This window comes from Temnothorax americanus, unplaced genomic scaffold, assembly GCF_048541705.1.
Source record: "Temnothorax americanus isolate GAGA-0224 unplaced genomic scaffold, ASM4854170v1 Scaffold134, whole genome shotgun sequence".
Classification (NCBI taxonomy): Eukaryota; Metazoa; Arthropoda; class Insecta; order Hymenoptera; family Formicidae; genus Temnothorax; species Temnothorax americanus.
This window is the reverse complement of record NW_027509269.1, coordinates 271870-279314: the sequence shown is the minus strand read 5'-3', so window position 1 is coordinate 279314 and position 7445 is coordinate 271870. Positions and strand designations below refer to the sequence as shown.

General features: G+C 40.2%; 1 pseudogene; it reads left to right on the top strand.

The window, feature by feature from the left end:
- Positions 1-1433: 1433 nt before the first annotated feature.
- Positions 1434-2313, top strand: LOC143894268 (uncharacterized; annotated as a pseudogene).
- The last annotated feature ends 5132 nt before the right edge of the window (positions 2314-7445 follow it).

The following is a 7445-nucleotide window of genomic DNA, read 5'->3' as shown; positions in this document are numbered from 1 at the left end:
CAATTGACATATGCATATGAGATGTTGTTATGATTTTCAAACCGTTTAATTTGATTCAACGTCATTGGAAATTCAATGTCCGTAAGATCTAGCACCGACGTGTAATGTGGATACGACGATTCCCGTTCTGCATGTCTCTTGGCTGGATATAGAGCAGCCACCACTGACCATGCGAAACATGCATTGTCCATTGATTGCACGTTTATCACTGCCTTCTTCTTTTTAATTTCTTGCGGTATTTCCACAAAACACCACGCGTGCAATGGATTATATTTGTTCACGTTTACCATTAAATTGAGTATACGCGACAACGCCCATCCGCTATCACGTTCCTGGAATTCCTCCAGCTTTGCTAAAGTAGGCTCGATGACGTGTCTCTTGTACCACTCATGCAGATCGGACTCGCGAAAGAGTTCATAGTTTCTCGTTGCGATACTTTTATTCGCGCGTTTGTCACCCGCAACAAATTCACCATTAAACACTGTGTTAATTTTTACATTGTCATATCGTTGCATGACGTTCCGCACATGACTGAGTACAATTTCTCCCGCATTTATAAAAAATTGACGAGGGTCGATGTGTTTGGAATTTATCACCGCACCAGTCAATATACGGCTTTCAAAAGCTGGATCTATCTCGCGCCATCTGAGTCCTGTTTCATTCGCACTGTATCCCGCACCCACATGTACGAAACGTTGACGTACCAAGTCTTTCAAACCATCGAGTCTTGCGATACATGCGACTAATGACTGTTTGAGGCCGATCGATGACTGATCGATTGATAATCGTGGCCGCTTAATTCGGCTTTATTCTTCCAATGATTCGATAAACTCGTCACATCGTTGCTCCCACGCGGCAAAGTCTTCCCTCAAATTTAACAGGGTGGATTGGTTCAACAACTCTTGCTCCATGTTATTGCACGATCCTCTTGCTAACGCCATTTGTTGCACTCGCGACTTCCAGTTCTCGACTATTGAGCGTATCCTCCAGATTCGTTATTTTATATTCTACTAATGATGCATCGTTTGCTTATCGTATCTAATTTCATCTCAGCAGCCGTACATCGGCGCTATTTGCAAAATTTGCAGTTTTGCACGTGTTTGATGAAATCATCGCGAGACATGTCGCGACATGTTCTTCAAAACAATAACGCTTTATTGAATTATGCGAAATTGCAAATTTTGCAGTTTTGCACGTGTTTGATGAAATCATCACGAGACACGTCGCGACATGTTCTTAAAAACAATAACGCTCCGTTGACTTATCCGAAATTGCATTATTTGCAGTTTTGCATGTGTTCGATAAAATCATAGTGAGACACGTATGCTCTTGAAAAGAAATCATATTTGATGCCCGATGAGGTGATCTCATCACGAATGTTATTGACAAAGATATCACATTTAACGTATATGTAAATTGTGGTGGTGGTCACCATGCAGCAGCCGTACATTGGCGCTATTTTTGCAAGATTTGCAGTTTTGGGTATGTATAAATGGTCTACGAGGATTCTAGAGCGCAGTCGAGAGTTCGATACGTTTCAAGTAAGTTGCAATAAACAGCCTCCAGATACGATGAACACTCACGGTGCGAACTACTACGTTCCGATTCAAGACGAAACGTGTGAGAAAGAGCACAATGAGTAAGTACTGCTAATTTTCATATATACTTGTGCAAAAAAAAAACTTTTATGAACATATTATTGTATTTTTTAGTTTTGATAAACCCCGCTACACGCCGCGTATTTTGGGAGGAAGATTTGCCTTGACGTCAACAGCGTATAAATTTTTGGATGTTGGAATCAGCGCGGGACCTATGTCCTTTGTGGATATACTTATTGGCGATAACCGAGGCAATCGGATAATTCTGCCACATGCAACGTGGGTGACATTCATCGAAAAACATGCAGATATACAGCGACTCGTGCAGTCATCGGCACAATCATCGCTAACGTTTCGCGATCTGGAGCTTGTTAAAATACGTGACGCAGATATTGTAAAATTGACGTCGTGCGGCACCAGCTTGTATGTACATGAAACCGTCAACTGTACTCTTTCTGTTCGAACTAAAACATTGCGTTGAGAACGTGTATTTTCAACTATGTCAAAATGTTCACGGCGTAAGTGAAAAATTCAAACAGTTTGTAACAACTTTACGTCAAAATTGTATTACCAATAAATGTAACGCAGTTACAATCTTGCGTGAATTTTACGATAAAAATTCGATTATTGATTGCGAATTATTAGCCTACGCTTTGGATACTATTGTGTATAATGCGCTACATGATAAATAAATGCATATAATATGGTTAAAAATAATTTCTTTTTCATTTACCGTTCTCTTTTGTTAAGCTGTCTTCGTTTATTGTTTACTTAAATGTATAATTATAAATTAAATATTAAGGTCTAAACGATTAAATATTGTTGGCGAAGAAAGGATACTCAATCGTAAGCGAAAACGCGCGAACGGGAGAGAGAGATCGCGCGAACGAGAAAACGCGCGCAACCGGGGGCCGGGGGAGAAACATCTACGATGGAGAGATAACGCGAGCGGGAGCGTGCCGTGTGACGTCACGCGGACTCCGCGGCGCGGCGAAAACGCGAACGCTCCGCGGCGCAAAGAAACGCGGACCCCTCGCCCCGCTCCGCGGCGAAAACGCGAACGCTCCGCGGCGCGGCGAAACGCGGACCCCTTCGCCCCGCGGCGCCAGAAAATACGGCGCTCGAAAAACGCGGTTCCCCCCCTCCCTTTCCCTGCGGCGCCCGAAAAACGCGTTTTCTCCCTCCCCCTCCCCGCGGTTCCCCCCCTTGCCCACGGTTCCCCCCGCCCGCGGTTCCCCCCCTCGCCCGCGGTTCCCCCCCGCCCCCTCACCGCCCCTCGCCCTCGATATGTGATCTAGATTCGGCCTAGCTTATCTACTACTTACAGTGATCCCCTAAAAATTTGGAGAGAATTGTTCTTCGCTATTGGTCGCCACCGAATAAACTATTAATAAAATATTAATAACAATTAAAAAAAACCGCGTCCCCTCGCAAATACTTGCTAAATTGTTTTGTTATCGCAAAAACTTGATCCCCTAAAAATTTGAAGAGAATCGTTTTTTGCGATCGGTCGCTGCTGTATAAATTATTAATAAAAAATTATTAACAATTAAAAAAACCGCGTCCCTTCGCAAATACTTGCTAAATCGTTTTGTTATCGCAAGAACGTGATCCCCTAAAAATTTGGAGAGAATCGTTCTTTGCTATCGGTTGCCACCAAATAAACAATTAGTAAAAATTAATAACAATTAAATGAAACCGCGTCCCCTCGCAAATACTTGCTAAATTGTATTGTTATCGCAAGAATGTGATCCTCTAAAAATTTGGAAAGAATCGTTTTTTGCTATCGGTCGCCACCAAATAAACAATTAATAAAAATTAATAACAATTAAAGGAAACCGCGTTCCTTCGCAAATAATTGCTGAATTGTTTTGTTATCGCAAGAACGTAATTCCCTAAAAATTTGTTAATTGCGTTACGCTCCCTCTCTGCCTCCAACTACGATCCCTCGATTAGACTCACGCCTGAGAGACTTTGCGTACGGAGATTTAGAGTATCGTGGTGCGAGAAATCGTACCTGGCGCCCAATATTTTGAGAAATTATTTGGTCGAGCTACCATCTGGGTCTCTGAGAGCCTTATCGCGATTTTTGAGGTATCTAGAAGTAGGTATTAAAAAAAAGCGACTTCGCGCTCCGGCCCGGCTGGCTAGATCGGGCGGACATCGTCGTTGTCGTCATAAGGTTAGAAAACTTGTCGAAATATGTATAATAAACAAGTACCATTCGTCATGTCAATGTCGCATGCCCAAACATGCCCACTGTTTCACAAGTTTTCTAACTTGCGAATCATTTCAATAATTCATTAGTTTTCAAATATACTTTTAGAATTTAAAAAATATGAAAAAATTATTAGCACGTTCAGTACACTAATCTCAATTGTGACATTGGAAAAAAATACCTGAAATGTTATCGTTGCTTGTATTTTCAATTCTACAAGTATTAAATAATGGATTCATTGAAACTCCCAAATTTTAAGAGTCGGCAACATTAGTAATTTTTGTTTCAATTTGTCCGAGAAGAAATGAGGTTAACTTCGGTAATTTTCTATCAAATTCTTTGCGTTCTTTTGCAGTCTTTCTTTTGACGGCACCACTTTTATGTTTTTTAGACAACATTTTATTTCAGTTCACTTAAGTTTCCGTTGATTTTATGCTTACTGAATAATCACTTTATATTCTAAACTAGTATTGGCGTTGTTATTAACAGTGTGTCGGCGACATAGTGTCGCAGCGACTGTGGGCCTGCGCAGACTTTATAACATTAAGTTAATATTAAACCATGGTTTTTATGATTTTTACGACTTAATGTTGTAGCCGCTAGGATCCGCTCTTAATGCTAATATTGCCAATTTATAGTTTCCGTATCAAATAATTATACACTCTAAACTTAGACTATATCATAAATCTATACAACTTAAGTGAACTTAGACTTAAATAAATTGTTGCGAGCGGTACCACCAAAAAAAAGGCTGAGAAAGAACGCGAAGAAATTTAAAGAAAACAATCATAGTTAGCATAAAGATATCTAACGTGACGTCACACTCTGTCGATAAAGGGTCCTACAATATTTTGCATTTTTGTCAAAATTTTAAATATTATTAAATTTCACATTAAATAAGAACTTATTTTTAAAAGACGAAAAAATTGAACTGCATTCAATATATATAACATATTTCTTTACGGCGCGGAGACCTCTAGAACTACGGGGCCCGGGGCTGTAGCCCTTCTAGCCCCCCCTCCTTAATCCGGCCATGGGCCCACGCCTGAATTCCCAGCTGATGTGTTGCGGACCTCTCCATTGGCTGGCAAGCACCGCCGCTGCACAGAGAGCTCGACAATGGAATCGAAGGTTTAACCTTCGATTCCAATAGCAGGATACAATTATTATTATTGTAAATATTCTGTGTATGTGTTTTACATTATTTTTGATTGTATATGTTTAAAATGGAATAGAGATAACAAGGATAGAATGTGTATTCGCTGCCATCTGTAGTGGTTGTAGTTGTATATTTGTCATTCTGAAATTAGTTGAAAGAAATCTTTATATTACTAGAAATATTTGTGAGTAAAATTTCGTAATAAAATATCGATAAGTACTGCGTTACATTCGATAAAAGGATTATCATAAGTAGAATCACTCTAGTTGCCTAGTTATTTCGAAAGGAAAGATTAATTGTCACATTCGTTTATTTTCTCACTTTATCTTGCGGTATAAAAACTGAGCTACTTTTTGTTAATGAACATGATTAATGGAATTAATGGAATAATGCGTCACTCGATATCTGATATAATATTCATTAATTATTAGCATAAAGATAAGATATTTCCATCTTGTTATTCGTTCAAATTACTTTGCGAATTCTAAGTAAGTATCATTTAATTGAATTGAACAATTTAAGTTAATTCATTACTTTCTCAAAAGAATGATTTGCTCCAACGATCCATACGTGACGTATTAATTCATCGCTTAATATACTATTAATGTGTTTTATGATATTTTGCTCATTTATTTATGTCTGCATTTATCTCATTCGAATGGTCCTTTTATATGAACTAATTGCTTCTAGAATATAAGTTAGATATTTGTACAACTTCAGGAATTTACATACAAAGAGAAATAATTTATTATAGACATCTCATTATTTTGAAGAGTGAAGCTGCGAGAATTTAGTGCGTTGAACAAGCATAACATTACTCGCAGACATTTATTTTAAATCATAGAAAGAACTATTCGTAATATGATTATATTCTTCCATTGTTCTATTTATATTTACTGTATTGTATTGTATTATATTTATTGCATATCCCCGTAGGGTTTTACAAGGCGTTTTTCTTCTTATTTATGAGGAACGTACCCAAACCTCTTACAAATAATTATCTAACTTTCCATGTTAACACAAAATATTCATAAACACAAGATCTGCTCCCCTTGGTCGTCCTCCTTTTCTTCTTCCTCTCTTTGGTCGTCTTCCACTTCTTCTTCCTCCGTTTCTGCTTCGTATATGCCCTCGGTCTTCAGCCCCTCTTATCTTTTCTCTTCCTATTTGGCCCAGTCCTTCTTTCCTCCTTCTTCCTTCTCCTCTTCAGATTCTCCCTCGACGAGCAGCTTATCCTCCATCTCCTTCGATATCTCCTTATTCTCCGATCTTCCTGTACTCCTTCGTATCCTCCCCTCTATTTTCTCCTCTCTCTCTTTTCTCTCCTTATCTCTTCTTTCCACCGATTTGTCTTCGTGTATTTTCACCCCTATTCTATTCCCTGCCTTTCTTCTTGCTTCCAGCACCCGTCACTTCTCCTCTTTGTCTCCCAACTTCACCAGTATGGTTAACCACATTCCCCTCTGTCCCACCACGATCACCTCTCTCACCGTCACTTTTACCTTAAGTCCCTCCGCAAACAACTTCTTCACCTTCTCCCAATTCGACTCCTTGCCTCCCTATTTCTTCTTCTCTACCCTTAAAATTACGTTCCTTTTCTTTTGCTCGTCTTCGTTCTTTTCCCCTGACCCCGCCCACCATTTCTTCTTTCCAGCCCCACTCTCCTCATCGTCCTCCTTCCTTTTGCCTCCATTTAGCTCCAGTCTTTCTACCTTTCTCTTCAATCTTCTTATTTTTTCCTCAAGCTCCCCCATCCTCTCCTCCTTCCTTTTATCAGCCTCTTCCTTCTCCTTCGACATCTTTTTTACTTTCTCCTCTAGCTCCTCTAGCCTTTCCTCGTTCCTTTTGTCACCCTCTTTCTTCTCCTTTGCCATCTTCCTTAATTTCTTCTCCACTATCCTTCCCACCGCCTCCGCTATCGCTCTTCCCTCGTATTCCATCCTGGGTTATCTGTAACAAGTTAAATGATCAATACTTCTTAATTCCATTTCTACTTTCCTCCTCCTCCTCTCTCTTCCTCCTCCTCACCCCCCACCTGTCACTATTCCCCTCTTCCCTCCTTTAATTCCTCCGCCTCTCCTTTTTGTCCCCCTCTTTCCCCTTCTAGCTCTAACAACCATTCCTCTCCTCTCCCTTCCTCATCTAGCACCCATCCCTCCGCTCCCTGCCAACTACCATTTTCTGCTTCCCATCTCCTACATTCTTCCCACACATGCTCCCACGTCTTCTCCTTATGATCACATAGCCTACATTTCTTCTTCTCTTCCGTTTCCCAGAATCTGCTCTCCCTCATCTCACTCCCTAGTCTAAATCTCGCCACCCTGCTCCATCTACTTTCTCTCCACCTCTTCTTCAAATATTCCGGTATTCTTTCTCCTTTTATTAACTTGTACCATTTATTATAGTCTGATTCCTCGATCCTCACCCATCTCTCTCTCTCCTTTGCATTTCTCTATCCCCACCAAACAGT